Genomic DNA, 16,656 nt, shown 5'->3' on the forward strand with positions numbered 1-16,656 from the left:
CACCAACACTTGATCTTAGACTTCAGGCCTCCAGATATGCGAGATAATTAATGAGGGAACACACCAATGCAGGCACGATAAATAATTCAACAATTTCTGTTGTAAAGACATCCAGTCTGTAATACTCTGTGATGGCGCCCCCTTTGATGGTGGTGTAATGAAAAGAGATCCTATTTCTAGAGCACTTCTTACAGTAATCGATGTGTAACAGGCACTCAGTAAATGGTAGTTGAATAAAATGGTCAGAGGTGAGAGAACAAAAGTGGAAACATTTGTAGAAATACATTTGTACCCATCAGGCCTGTGTGGGCATGGAGGTGCATTAGACAGAAAATACAGAGAAGCTTCTTTTTTGTCCAAATGAGGCCCCATGCAAACGCGTGAGCATTTACGGATCGACTGTATTCAATTGTGTTTTCCTTTGCAGTTGTCCGTTTGGGATGATAAATGACCCCAGATATTAACAAATGAGCCTCACAGGAGGATTTACGATCTCAAACCGTAGGGTTCAGATGGTGTCTGCATGTTGAAGGCTCAGTAAAAATATGTAAGCAGGGTGTCCCAATCTATCTGGTTTCATTGGATTGGTTTCACACTTCATTGCTTTCTGGCAAAGAAATATTGTGGGCCCAAATCATTTAAAAAATCACCAGTGTTCAAATGCTGCCTCCTGCTCTTCACTCATGCTCCTCTATGCATAACCAGCAGTTGTTGTATTTATATGGCTCTAGAGCACATTTTTAAACACCAGTTTTACATGCTAAACAACCCATTGCCCCATAAACTTAAAAAAAAAAAGTTACTTTATTTGCAAGCTATTTTTCAAAATGACTAAGTATAGGATTCTTGTTTCTTATTTTGTACCTCCAAAGACTAATTCCTTCTAATTTGATATTTAGTAAAATTATATTTAGAGGAATTGCTTCTAAAATGCTCGAGTTTCTCACAGGGAAGCCAGGGTTGGCATATTTCTTAAGATATGAGAGTCTGCCCTTCCACTACGTTGCTACGGCACATTTCATCCAAGGCCGACGGTCTTCCCAAGTCCCAGAAGCAGTCGTTAGGGGAGGGCATTTAAGTGGGAGGTTATATTTCACAGAACATTCTCCCCCTCCACACACACAAGCTCAATCTCAACCACAATCAAATACATTCTTCAGAGAAGGCTAGTCAAGTTTTATTGTTTTCTTCTGTTTGTTTGGTTTGGGTTTCAGGGCATTTTGTGGAGAAGGCTCTCCTGGCACAGGAACAAAACACTGGTCACCGCCTCGGAAGGTGACCGACTCCGCAGCAGTCATCAACTAGGCCATGACTGCAGCTTAAAAACCATGAGTCACAAAGGAAGTGTGTCAGTGATAATAGCCACTGCTTGTGTGTATACACTGTTAACACCCAGCAAGGTGGAAACAGTGGGAAGCCTGTTTGCCTAGCTAGAGCATGTAGACCTTCCCAGCGCTGTTCTCAGTTTTAAGAAGGAGCAATAAAAATTCTAATTACTCTGCTTCAGGCTGCCACTGTCTTTGCCTTGCGCTTCTTCAAAGGCTCCATATCTGGCTTTACTTTTTTGACTAACTCCTATACCTCCTCTATCTTTCTAAAGCACCAATTCTATTCTGCCTCCTCTCCACTGAAACCCCACAGTTGCCCCTAAAGTCCCTCGCAATAAAGCCTAAATTCCTCAAGCGGGGGGCAGAATACTTCAAGACCTGGCTCTGCCTGCCTCAAGCTCGTTTCCTGCAGCTTGCTGTTTGTGCCTGCCCGCCCGCCAGGAGGGCTACCTGTAGTTTCAGGCGTTCTCTGGCCTCTGGACTTTTGCATGTGACGGTCTAGGTATGTACCGCTCTCCGCCCTCCATATCTAGCCATCTGCTACTCACCATGAGCTCAGCCTAAGCTTTGTGGGTTCTGCGACTGGGTTAAATGTTCCTTCCGTGTGCTCCCCCACCCCCACCCCAGCCACCACATGTACTTATTGTATTAAAAGTACTCACTACTCATTTTTCCCCACTAGATTCTAAGTGTTTGAGGGCAGAAACAGTGTACTAGTATATATGTATACTATATAGTATCTAGTCTAAAGCACAAAAGGACATGTCAGAGGGAAGGAGGGAAGGAGGGAAGGAAGGAAGGAAGGAAGGAAGGAAGGAAGGAAGGAAGGAAGGAAGGAAGGAAGGAAGGAAGGAAGGAAGGGAGGGAGGGAGGGAGGGAAGGAAGGAAAGGGGGAGAGGGAGGGAAGGCAGACCAGCAGAAATGGAAAGTACTGAAAGTGGGAAGGAGATATGGGGAGAAGGGACCGGGTATTAATAGCTTACTATTTATCCTACCAGTTTCTTTCATTAAATCTTCGTGACAACTCTTAGAAGCAGGAATTATTACCTGTAATTACTGATAAGGACAGTGGACCTCAGAGGGTTCAGCCCATTGTCAGAGGACCCAGCTAGCAAGCTGTGGGACTGCAATTTGCATGCAGAGCTGCCTGATCCCACCCCTGTGCTCCTCCTCTGACCCCTGAGCTCCCTTTCCCACTTCCCACCCACATCACGGATCAGAGAGAGAAAGATGTCATAGAATCACCTTGCACGTTTGCCACAGTCTTGATCAAGTCAAGCAGGTCTAATTCTCGGCATCTGCTCATTACCCAGCCCTCCTGTGCTTTAGGCTGACATAGAAGAAATATGCTCAAAACAGACCCACTGGCCTATTTCTGTTAATCACTATAAACCAGTGCTATAGCAGAGCTGGCTCACTGAGCTGAAGCTGTAGGAAACACTGCAGAAAGTAAAGAAAAGGCTAGGAATGCCAAATCAAATATCTTGGAAAACTAGCAGTTTGCGATCTTCTGAAGGGTCACTACTGAATTCATAATCAGATTGAGATGAATTTCCGCCAAAGTATTACAGTTGTGACATCCAGAAAGCAGGATACATGTTTGTGCTTTGAGTCCCTTGCATCATGGAGTGTCATGTGCATTAGTACACTTAATTAGCTACTCTGATGACATCAGTTACAGTGTCACATGTCATGAGTGGCTAATCGCTTGCTAATCGAAAACCCTATTTAAATAAACACCAGGGGCTCACTCTGAGGTCTGCACCAAGCATCTTTTAAGCTGACTGACAAGACATATCTTTGATAATCTTGGGGCAAAGAAATGAACATTTTCATACAGAAATCCAAGAGATGTTACTGAGGCAACCAGGACATTTTTAAAGAAAACTTATCAGTTAGAGAATACAAACTGCAAGAATTTTTAAAATACCAGTTATTAAAGTGTACAATAACATTGCATGGCCATTATAGCTAACTAAAGCACAATACTATCTTCTACATCTTGTATCTTCTAAAATTACCTTGACTCTGAATAGTAGGTTTCTGCCAAGCAACTTAATTATATTTTGAAAGTAATTCTGGTGTTAGCTTTGCAAAGTTAATCTTCCACTTCTGCTTCCACACCCACACTGCTGCATCATAGATGTAGGAAAACAGCTGATTCATTTTACTCAGGGATGTTACTTGTGTCCTAGACTTTACACAAGGGATGTTAAAGCGACTGACATACAATTTTTCTCATTTTATAAATGATATTAAGGCTTCAGACTAAAAGTAATTCACCTCAGATCCCCTAGCTCAGTATTATTTCTACTCTACCCCTCCTACTCATAGGAATAGGGTTGAGCATTCTGTTGGTTTCTGTTGATGATTATAGCTCATTTTTATAAATTATTATTCTGGTCATCAGGAATGCTAGGCATCTTTCTCAAAGTTAAACCATAAATTGATAGCAAAAATGAAACCAAAGTTCATACCTCCTGACTCATGATCCAGCTCTTGTAACACCCAGGATGTTGCCCTTTTTATGGAAAACATTTGTGTTTGATATTTAAAAAAAATTTTTATATACATGTTCATTGACTGCATTTTGCAGACTCAGTGTTTGCTGTCCTTGGTCTTTTGGAGAAGTCAGAAGCTTTTAAAATATTTTATTTTTCAATTGCATTTGAATACATTAGTTCCAGGTGTACAACATGGTGATTAGACATTTATATACCTTATGAAGTGGTCACCCTGATGAGCCTAGTACCCACCTGTCACCATATCAGTTATTAGAATATTGTCTACTTATTCCCTATGCTGGACATTTTAAATCACAAGCTTTTATTATCATGTGAGAACTTTAGTGTTTATAAATTGTTCTGCTACATTCAAAGAAAAATAAAGGCTTTATCAATGAAGGCTCCTGCACAAAACAACAGAAGCAGGAAGAAATTAAACAGTGGAAGAGATCATAGACCCTCTATGATCCAAGACTATTTGGGGGAAACTGAGGCCCAAGGTTGCCAGGGTGTTAGGTGACTTGCTGAAGGCTACACACAGTAATGGGTAGTGGCTGACCAGGAATAACACCCACATTAAGTGCTATTTCTATATTCTTTCTAGCAGCAGAATGATTTATGCCAAAGTAAAGAGCAATAAGGTTAAGCCACAATCAATTTCTCTATTTCCTCCTCTCTCTCTCTCTCTCTCTCTCTCTCTCTCTCTCTCTCTCTCTCTCTCCTTTCCTCCCCCCTTTCCTCCCTCCCTTCCACTCTTTCTAAAAAAATCAATGGAAAAAATATCCTTGGGTGAGGATTAATGAAACGAGAGAGAGAGAGAGAGAGAGAGAGAGAGAGAGAGAGAGAGAGAGAGAGAGAGAGAGAGTATGTGAGGGAGACATGGGGATTGGTTGCCTCTAGAACAAGCCTCGACCCAGAGCCAGGTATTGAACATGCAACCCAAGTATGTGCCTTTGACCGCTAAGCAGCACTGGCCAGGGCCCCTGTTTTCTCTTTCCCTTTCTTCCTCACACCTCCCTCTTCTGAATTATTAAGAAATATGTATTGAGATGTGGTTTGGTTTTGAGAATCCCTTTCTTCTAATAAATCAGGGATGTTTCTTTGAGGTCTAAAGAATGATATTCCATAACTACATATTGTATGACTATATTAGTTTTGTTTTTAAAAACAAAAGCCAATATTTTTTTTTCTGTGTGTTGGTAGAATTTTCTGACTCCACTTACTACCAAAATAAGCTGAGTAAACTTTGTGTTAAATGATTATGAGAATGATGGGTCACCATGACCACAGAGATGGTGTTGAAATTTGGTGAAGGCAATACTCAGCCCCCCTGCCCCTTGACGAGGAACCGATGGACAGATGCAGAGTCAGACAGAGGTAGGCATAGATGTCTGATTTATTAGCACAGAAGGTAAACTGGAGGATGTGACCTAGCTTTCTGGCAACATAGAGCTTCCTAAAAGATTTTCGGATTTAGCCACAGGCTATATCAAGCCTGTGGCATTTAAAGAATTGGAAGAAAGCCATGCACAATCCAGGAAAGCATCCCAAAGACAGGGCCAGGAGGGACTGGGGGAGCTGTTCACCACTTCCCTCCTCCTTCCTGGAGGGGCTGAGAGGAGCCCAGATTATTGACTAATCGAGGTCCTCCTACATGGAGGATGGGAGGACAGTGATTTTTCTGCTTCTAAACATATTTTGGTTGCTAAGCAATTGTAAAAAAATCAATTTTTCTTATCAAAAGGGAAGTTAAAGATGTTTCAATCATGCTTATCTATTTTGAAGATATATGTATAGTTGTTATTCACTGTTCGATTAAGACAGAAATTACATACTTTGAGAGTTGTTCTTGAAGTAAGTGTACATTAGGATCATCTGGGCAGCTTGTCCTAATGCAGATTCCTGGGCTCCATTTTCAGAGATTCAGTTGGAATGGCACCAAAATCAGGAGTTACTCAGGTGGTCTTAGGACCACACTTTGAGTAATACTACCTAGATATGTCTTTCTCCAAATCCATTAATTTCTGAAAATTTTTTTGTATTGTGGGTCACTATTTAGCCATTTCAAGTTTATTTATTAAAGCCAATGATTGTTTACCAAATCATCATGATTAATTAATATATTTCTTTTTTTAACGTGATCATAGAGAAAATTTGGACACATATGCATGAAACTATTAACAGCGCTTATCTTCTTGGCATGAGATTATAGGGAAAGGGAAGAGTTTTACAATTTTTTTTGACACTGGTATATTTTGGCACTTTTTAATGAAAAACTTTTATTTCTCTTATATTTAACAAACACATGAAAGATTCTCCTATTTCAAAAAGAGGGAGTAAAGGAAGGAAAGAAGGAAGGGAGGGTGGAAGATAAAGTCAAAATGCTGAGGTTGTCAAATAAAAAGGAAAAATTATCTCTTCCTGTTAAACTTAACTTGAATCATGGTCCCACCTGTCACTCAGAGGCATCTTCCTATTCCTGAACTTGTGGACTCCTGACACGTTCTAACCAATTCTGTCTTCCCCACTCCAGTCTGTTCTCCATCCATCTCTCCATTGTATTTTAAAATATGAACCATAATACACCTGCCGGAAGCTGGTCCATCCTTGCTGCTTGACACAGTCGCTGCAGGAAAGAAACATCTGCACAGCATATGTTTCAAGGGACCTGGCGTATATAGCATACTGTTCTTAATATGTTTGCTCCCCTTAGCGCTGTGTGTTTTAACCAAGGTCACCTCTCCGAGAAAGGTTGTTTCCCCAGGTAGGAATTTTTCCCTGAAGTCAGGGAGGGGATGAAACTACTTAACTAAGTGCCAGGCGGGTAGTTAATCACTACAAACAATCATGTTTAAGCTACATAATCTTTACTCCCTGGAATGGAGATAAGAAACGCCCTAACCTTTGTAATAGAAATTGACAGGATTAAAATCAACTGGGATAAATATGGATGTAACAAGACAATAAACACCAGAACCTCTCTGGAGATCCAGACCAGAACTTGGCTGGAGATCCTGGCTAGGCTGCTGATCAACTGAACGCTGTCTCCGTGTCATTCCTTCTTCGCCGACTCCGTCTACGCCTTTGGGAACCCCTGGACCTGCTGGGGTTGGACCCCGGCATACACCCAGTCCTTTACCTAAAACCCTCATGACTCCCATTGCACTTAGACTAAAATCCAAATTTCCCATCTTGACCAATGAGATCTTTTGTGATCCAGCCCTGAGATATCTTTATCTCACTCATCTTTATATGTCGTTAGCCTATTAGATACCTGGCACAAAGTAAACACTCTACAAATATTGGCAAATTATAGGACGGATAAATTAATGAATATTCCTTCCAGAGAACCTGAACTGTACGTCTGATTGGATTTCCATCCAGAACCTACAACAGATCTTTTCTATTGGTGCTTCTGACACTTCTGGGAACATGTTTATTTCCCAGGTTTTATGCCCTGCTAGTTGGACAGTCTGATCTCTTATGGATCCCTAAAATCCCTTTCAATTCTTCTCTGACACTGAGGTGGAGTAGCTGAGTTAGCATAGGACAGAGCAGAGATGAATGGATTCTGGCAAGGACTCAGATTATCTGCGTTTGTAACTTGCTCAGTGGTTTCCCAATGTGATTTTGCTCAGAAATGACCCTGATGGAACATCCATTCTCCATTACCTCTCACCCAGTCTGCTTTACACCTCAACAAAATAATTGTCCCACAATGAGTAAAAAAATCAGCAAAAGTCTTTTAATGTTTCACCAACAGATATTTACATTGTTTCTCCTCCACTAATTATTAGAAAATATGAGATAATAACTGTCATTTTCTAAATAGTTTCTGAAGTAAAAGAAAAACAATGTTTCTGTTTCAAGATTCCATTTGTAGTATTGGCTTTGATTCCATAACACTATTTCTTTCAAGTACTAGATTGCTTACTGTATGAGGTGAATTAATTTTGCAGTGATGGAAATCAACTCTTACAGGGCACCAGGGTATCACTGAGTACATTGGAAGAGGTAATTTTCTGAAGAGCCGTTTATTTATTGTCGACTAAGCTGAGCACTGAAGGGAAGACGCAGTGACTGGTGCACACCCCCACCGAGTGTGCGTGGAGAACTACCGAAGTCAGACATTGCACATGCAGGCGAGGAGGTCCCTGAAGGCTGCTTTATGGAAAGACATTCTTTCCATGGTTTTCCAGGCTGCTGAGTTGGGGGAAGGGACAGGAAGGCCGCCAAAGTGTGTCCTTTGCAGACATCTCTGATCGGCCCTCTGTCTTTACCACCCCATGGATTTTTATTTCAAGGTTAAGCAATTCTCACAATGCACTGAAATCTGAAAATAATGGAGCTCTATCCAGTTGAGCAAAGGCAGAGTAGGCCAAGAGATGTATAGAACTCCATGGTTAACAGCAGTATTTTTTCCAGAAAGCGTGGCCTTGATGCAAAGTTTTGCCTTTCTTTTTTAAAGAAATTAAAGTTGGCACATGATATTATATTAGTTTCATGTGCAAAGTTTTTACAAGTGGATCTTTCTCTTGTTTTAATGGCAAAAAAGAATGTATTTTAGTTTTCTAGTATCACACAGAACACTAGAGAGGTCTGCTCACCTACAGAGGAAGGCAGGTAGTGAGAGTGGCATCTCCCTGACTTGGACCTGCCTGCATTAATGTGTCTTTTACATGTCCCAACACTAACATAGCTCAGAAGGCAATTAGCCTACACACAACAGGGCAACAGAAATGCTTGTTGTGGAAGGGAAGAGAGGCAGTTCACACAGCCAGAAGAGTCCCTCAGCGCTGCAAATTGTCTTGTGGAAGCAACCAGCTGGGGTCCAATGACTTGTATCTGCTTGACAGATGTTCAGGTGGCTCACATGCTGCTGAGCATCAACATCACATACCAGTTGTAGGGAGGGGTCAGTGCTGTCAAAGGATGCTTTTGACAGAGAATCAGAAAACTGACTTCTTAGGGAAAGGCCACATCATGACCCAGAGTGGCAAGGCAGGAACCAGAATATCTGAGCCCCGACGCAGTTCAGATTTCATGAACACATTTTTCTTGCTGTTAAGGCTGTTTTTATTGGGCTGTGGCTTTTCCCCTGGAGTGCCGATCTTGAAAGTGGTGATGCTGAGCCCAGAACATTGAGAAAGTGATCTCTGATTCATTCTGTGGAAGGCCTGTGACTCTTGGACTCCAGAGAAACCCAGGCTCAGTAAAACTTCTAACCTCATCATCTCCTTTGGTTGACAGTTCATGTTGGCTGTGTTTTTTAAAAATCTATCTCTTAATACTTATGACCTTTAGAAGAATTATATCATGACTATCACTGAACTGCCTCCAACTAGCTACCGCCATCCCTCCCAAGATTTCTATACTTCACATATGAACTCACCTCAGCAAGTCTGAGAGTTTCTTATCCTCTATGTACCTCTCTTAGGAGAAGAACACGAGCAGCAGAGCCTGGGGGACCTTGCAAAGTGTTCTGGAGGAAGGGTGAAGACAATATTCATTTTTTTAAGCTAAAAAACTTATAATTCTAATATGCATTCTAATTCATGGTACCACTACATTTAATTGCAAAAAGAAGATATTTTTCTCTAAAAATATTTCAGGAAAATTGATGATCTAGCAAGATGTTGCATGCTCGTCTTAGTGGCTGAATTCGCAGCACACTTTGCACACCCCAGGAAGACACGTGCTGTCTGAGATGTGTGGATGAGGCACTCGAGAGGGCTGTTTATCTCCAGAGGAAAGCAGGTAGTGAGTGCAGCATCTTCCTGATTCTGACCTCTGTGCATTTCTTTGTAGCCCTGGCTGTGTTGCCTTCCCATCTAGTCTTGCACAGGTTTATATAAAGGAATGAAGGGTTGCAGTGAATGTATAAATAACTGGGTAGTGAATGCAGTATCTGGAGTGCTAGCCTCTCCCTGTCTAGATGAAAGACAAGAAGATCAGTGATGCAGTAGTCAATACATCGTCCACGGCACCGCCCATGCCTGGTAGAATGCACACCTGCTGTCCTAGCCTGTGAGGCTTCACCTACACCCACCAAGGGAGTCAACAGTCTCACACAGGAGGTGGGGAAGGAGAATGAATATTAATTATATAGCATTTGTGAAGATTCTTGAATTTCAGCCTATAAGTAAACTGCACTAACTAAAAATGAGAGTTTAAATTTCATAATAAAAAGCAATGTAAGGCAGTTGTATTGAAAGTTTTGTACATTGCACCATTTCTTCAAAATACTTTATATTCAAAAGCTCTCATGGTTTAGCAGTTTGGGTGAGTTCCAAACGTTATAATTTTTAGGTCCTACCGAAACCCACATGTGAGTGTTTATGATGTTCTTCAAATACAGAAACTAATTACCATTAATGAGAAATGTTATAAGACATACAGTTCTCTTAATTCAACTTTTCAGTAAGAAATAAAAGAAAAAAAGTGGTATTATTTCCTGTAAATAGAGAAATGCAGGGAATCTATTCAAATTTATGCCATATTCCTTCTGCATTATAGAGTAATGCCTACTCATAGAAACCATGAGAAAAGAGCCAAACAGTGAGAGAACTGTTCTTCCCTAAGACTCTATTGGTCTAACTGTGAAATTGCCAATATTTCATGTCCTCTTCATCCATCTGTGCCTTTGCACAGCAATTTTCTCTGCTGAAATGCTTATTCTGGTTGTCCTCATGGCAAAGTCTCACTTAAAATCTTTTATTTGCTTTCCCTGACACTTCCCCCTAGGCAGAAATAATTACCCATTTCCTTCTCTAGGTAATACTTCTAATACACTTTTAAATATTTCTAATATAATTCCTTGTTATAATCCATTTACTACTGGCTAAGAGGCCTCTCCCCTAATCAGGAACTTAATAAAGACAAAGACTTTAGTCATACTTTTCCTTGATTTATTAATGTGCCTTGTTATTTTTGAATGAATGTCAGACATTGTGTTGTGTGTACAACAGAAGAGACTGAAGCAAATAGTGTTAGCACCCAGAAATGGACACCTGCGTTATTCTGTCAGGTCATTATTGTGGGTGGTGAAGGCAGCCTCCTCTGTAGTCAGGTTGGATTGGGGTTTTATTGTTGCTGTAGTTAACCTTGAGTACCCCATGGACTTCAAATTCCTCTGATGATGGGCTGCTCTTGTGCTTAGAGAGATCCTAGGTGCTGAGGGATTTTTCTTATTGTTCCTGCTCTATTCTCAGATTGCAGTGGCGTGTGCATACCTGAGCCATTTTTGTCCTTCCCCAGCAATAGACTGTGATTGCTCATTACTAAGTGCTAGGCTTGTGGCAAGGCCAATGGATTTGGGGAATGGGAGTTGGATTCATGGAGGGTTCCTCAATTCACATGATCCATCACCAATCTTAGGAAGGTCTTATGAATCAGGGCCTTGGGAGTAGTGCTTCATCAGTATTCCTGCCCCCCTCCCTTCCCTTTCCTCCCCTTATTTTGGTGCCAAACCTTGACTAGGTCCCTTTTCCAGCAGTAACAGATTCCTGCTTGGTATCAGGGCAAGATTTGCAGCCCAGGAGAGTTCTCTGCTCACCCCCTCCCTGAGGGCTTTTGCTGCTATCTAGCTCCCATAAGCATTGGATCTTTAACACTGCCCCTTCTCTTCCCCAGCCACATAATGCCTTTGCTTCCTGTAAGAGATGGTCTGGGGAAGTGGACGGACTTGGGTGCTCTCCCGAGTGGCCACCAGTCACTTCATGAACACTGTGTCCCTGCTCTTTCTTCTCCCTGCCTTCAGTGTTGTTCATGTTGACACAGTGGTCCTTGAGAGAGGGTATGGATCCTCCTTTTGTCTGAGGCTCCCAATGTGTCTAAATTGTCATATGAACCTATACTCTGTATTTTAAAAATCATAAAATTAAAGCCTTTTTCTTATTACAAGTTTTGCATACCTTGCCAATGACAGAACAGCTGGTGAGTCCTTTTGAGGAATTTGTCACTCTTTGGAAGTCAGTCTACTTGGATGCCTCGTGACTTCAGCTCTCTGATATTGTAGATTATCCGCCCCTTTCCCCATTGTTAAGGTGACAGTAATATTTTTGTGTGGCTTTCTAAATCCCCAGTGGAAACAAAGGGTTCCTAGTATAATCACATAGGTGTCCCAACACCCATATTGAGCCACATTTCTTCTCACTCCAAAAATCCATGGATCATACTGTGGGGAGACACTTCACCATTTCCCTTTAACATCTCCTTTTTTCTGCCAAGGAGAGTGAAACAGTACAGCAAATACATTTTAAATTCTCCTGGCTTGGCTTTTCTGGGAGGGTTTATAAATTAAATACAACACATTTCAAATTTTACCCAATGACTATTAACCCTTCAGTCCTCATAGAGAAATGAGCTTCACAAATAAACACACTGGGTTATTTTTTTTAAGGCAGATCTGAGCCAATCCTTTGTATTTGTTGCCTGAAATAAAATTTATGGTAAAATAACTATGACAGCTTGTAACAAAAGTACTATTTCACTATCTTTTTTTTTGTCCATAATAAAAAAAAAATTCTATTGAAATGAGAAAGTCACCAGGATTGGACAGGCCACACTCTCCTGGCCTCCTGCGTGGATCATGCTGAAATGGCAAACCCTGAGGCTGCTGGGTCTGGGGGGGTGGGGCTTCGCTGCACTCCTGGCACCTCGCAGTGATGGAGAAGGGGAACAGTCTATTTGCTGTGTTGAGAAAAATCAATTTTCATCTTCAAAAGATGAAACTACCAAGTGAGATATTGACTTAGAAATAAAGTGTTTCTTAAAGACTTGCCATGTCCCATAAATGTCAGACCCCAAACTAAAAGTTTGGTGATTTAAAGTTTATTGCTAATTTCAGACAAACATGCGCATAGCTCTGCCTCGAGAAAAAACAACAACACCTAGTTAATTATAATTTTCTTGCAGAATATTTTGTTGCCTATAAACAACTAGTTTCAGAATCCTCAAGACCAGTCATTTTTGTTTAACTGACAGGTACAACTTGATTCCTTTCCATTTATTTTCTATTCTAAGGTTTTATTCTTCTTGGTCCCATAGATAAATTATTTTCAAATTTTTATGATGGATTTTATATGGTTGGGTTTGACATGCCTATAAATTCCACTTCTGGGTTGTCTAACATCTGTAGTTGTCTAAATTTTAATAAGGAACAGAGTATTAACCAGTTGGGGGAGATCTTTAATTTTCGTTCTGCCTTGAAGGCCCACTGAAGGCTGATGGTATGATGGTTGGTACCCTGACATATGAAGTAGACATGGACAGAGCAGGCAGCATCCTCAGAGATCATGGCACAGGGCAGCAGCCTTGCAGGGCCTGAACAGACCTGCCTTGAAAGGCGTGCTTTGGAGAACATTGGAGAGCCTGCTGTCTCATCGCCTGCTTCCTGGAGCCTTATGTTGAGTGTTCTCATCCTGACTTGAAGCATTCACCTGGATGCTATTTTAGGGAGAGAAAGAAGAGAGGCAGGGGGGAAAGGGAATGAATGTGAAAGATTATTATTTTTTCAAAGAAACTCAGCATTACCAGAAAGGCTTAAACTATGGGATCTGACTAAGCTTTGTCCTGGATAGGATCATAAAATGTTTTCCACTATTAACCTGTGGAGGGGGCTTGTAAGGAAAACAGATCAGCTGCAGATAAAATAAAGGAACTATTTTATTCCCCCTGCATATTAGCATTGCAGTATGAGTTAGATTTACAACTCTACAACACATATTTGAGAAACTACTATTTGCCAGAAACTGCCGGATATAAAATATATAAAATCAGGTTCCTGGCTTAAAAAAAGTCTTTTCTCAAATGGAAAATACCCTGAAATTATTATCTTCTGTTACCTAAATATTGCCCATCCCTGTTTCTTTTTGCCTCTTTACCTTATATTGTGATTTCCTACATTGGTGTTTATCACCTCTATGGAGACTATAGGGAATATCATTGAATAATCACAAAATAATAACCACAATTTGTGTGTGCTTTCTTTTTCCCAGGCATTGGGCATGCAATTTACATATGTTGTTTTATTCTCTGCCCTAATCCTACAGGCACCCGATTTTAAGATTTTTTTAAAGATTGTATCATTTAAACTCAGACCCAAGGAGATCAGGGAATACTCTGTTTCAGATGAGGGTTCAGAGCAAGTCTTCATCTTAGGCCTGTCTGGCTCCCAGATCCAGCCCGGAACCTCAGAGTGATGCTTCTTCTTGGCTCCATTCATCCATCTCATATGGCCTTTATGTAGTGTGGTTGTTAAGAGCCTGACCCAGGGTTTGAATCCTGTAGTAGGCAGAGTTTTGTTAGCTTGAGATGTTACTTAATCTCTTCTTTCCTAAGAGCTTTTACCTATAAAATGGGGTAATAGTACATACAGCATGGACTTGGCATTAGGATTCTAAGAGATAAGCATAGAGACCTTAGAACAGCAGTTCTCAACCTGTGGGTCGCGACCCCTTTGGGGGTCGAACGACCCTTTCACAGGGGTCGCCTAAGACCATCGGAAAACACGTATGTAATTACATATTGTTTTTGTGATTAATCACTATGCTTTAATTATGTTCAATTTGTAACAATGAAAATACATCCTGCATATCAGATATTTACATTACGATTCATAACAGTAGCAAAATTACAGTTATGAAGTAGCAATGAAAATAATTTTATGGTTGGGGGTCACAACAACATGAGGAACTGTATTAAAGGGTCATGGCATTAGGAAGGTTGAGAACCACTGCCTTAGAACAACACCTGTTTCTCTCCATCATTATATAGGAATTCCATGGTTTTATATTATTTCATATTCAGGATTAATTAAAAAAACTGCTTTAGTTCTATTATCTCATTTCACTTATATTTTATTAATAACCTTTTAATTGGTCTCCTAACACCAACTCCAACTCTCTCCAACCTTTCCTTCACAACCCTGCAAAGTAGCATCTCTAGAATTCAGAATAATGTTACTCCCTTACGCAAAATCTTTTAATTTTCAGGCTCAAATATGAAGTCATTCATGCAGAACCAACTATTCTCTGTGATCTTTCCCCTGCCTCCTGATTAAATTTCATCTCTTCCTATTTGCCCTCACGCATATTTTGTTCTCAGAACAAACTGTTTCCATATCCCCAACAGGTAATGGCTTTGCACAGACTGTTCCCTCTTTCTAGAATACCTTTCCTTACTAATTTGCTTGGCAAACTCCTGTGCCTCCTCAAAACAGTCATAAACATTTCCTCTCCAGGAAGTCTTTCTGTACAGCCCTCTACAACAGGTATTCTTCTTAGTTGCTCATTTAATGCTTTGAGTGTGTCTCTCTCATGGTCCTCACCGCATTGAACCTAATTGTCTGTTTGGTCTTGTTTTTCCATTAAGACCAGTTATATTGTCTTATTCTTCTGTCCCCCCCCCCCGCCCCCCGCCCAGGATCCAGCACAAGGCAGGCACTCAGTAAGATATTAGTACATAAGGGGGCCCTGAAGGGCTCCTAGGGGCAATTCATCTTAGATACCAAGGGATGACTATAGTAGGTAAATATAGAGCCTCTACTATATAGAGGGGTGACCCTGACTCTTTCAGTCCTTAAACCACTATATGAGGGAGAGATTATTACTATTCCCATAGTAATAATATAGATAAAGAAACTGAAGCACAGAAAGGAGAAGTCACTGGCCCTACACCTCACAGCTGGCCAGCAGTGAAATCAAATTAGAGCCCAAACATTAGATTCTAACACTCAAAGTCTATACCATCTCCCCTTTTTAAGTCTGTATTTCAGTGTTTTTATGATGACAATGTCACTGGACATTTTACCACATCTAGGGCTGACACCATCGGCGAGGAGAACATAGAACACAGAGAACTCCTCCAAAATTTAATATTTGTACAAATGTTATTGTACTCATTATAACCTATTAACCCATCAAGGAATGTTCATGCACAGCTATGATGGGAAAAAATTGACTTCATTTTATTTTCAGCGGCTTAACAAAATGATGCTGCCAAATAGACGCTGGCAGTGATCAACTTTGAAAATCTGTTTCCTTTATTCTCTAGTCTCTGCATTCCATGTCCTCTCTGTCCCCCTAAACTCTCTCCATTAGTTTGCTGCCCAGTGAATAATCCATGTTCAGAATTGCTGTTTAACATGTGACTCTTTTGCTCCTCCAGCCACAACAAAAAGTATTCGTAATGCACTTTTCCAAGCATTCATTCACTCTTTCATTTATTATTTTTAGTATAGTAACCAATGAGATCTGGAGTGACTTGTGGTTATTTATTCACTTTATTTGTGGAGCAAAGGGCTATCAAAGGTAAATAATTAAGTCAGTAGCATATTAAGAAGCAAGACCTATGTATGTTCACATTGCAAGTGAACATGTGTTTGTGCAGGTCAAACAGATTGACCATACCATTTCTGAAATTTAGAAATTCTGAGGTGTCGAAGTGGAAAACAAGACTCTTGATGTTTAAACTCATGTAAGCCAAATGCTTTGTGGACTAGTGAGATTTCTCAATGAAAATGCATAATCATAAAATATTACTATGAAACAGAGAACTGATGAAAAGCAATTATTGGTATGCAGTGTACTTTAAAAGTGGATTGGATTTCAGAAAAAAAGACCAGCCAGCCAGCATCCCTCATTTTGCTTTGTAATTGCAATTTGTAGGCCATCTGAACAATTGTGTGACGCTTGATAAAAAGAATTAGTGATTGCAATCATACCCTCCTAATCAGGCTTCTTGAAAGGAGCAATACTTGAAAATCTTCCCCATGCTCAGGGCATGCCAACTGGTTTTGCAATTTCTCTCATATGCATATTACT

This window comes from Myotis daubentonii, chromosome 6 (assembly GCF_963259705.1).
Source record: "Myotis daubentonii chromosome 6, mMyoDau2.1, whole genome shotgun sequence".
In the NCBI taxonomy this organism is placed as follows: domain Eukaryota; kingdom Metazoa; phylum Chordata; class Mammalia; order Chiroptera; family Vespertilionidae; genus Myotis; species Myotis daubentonii.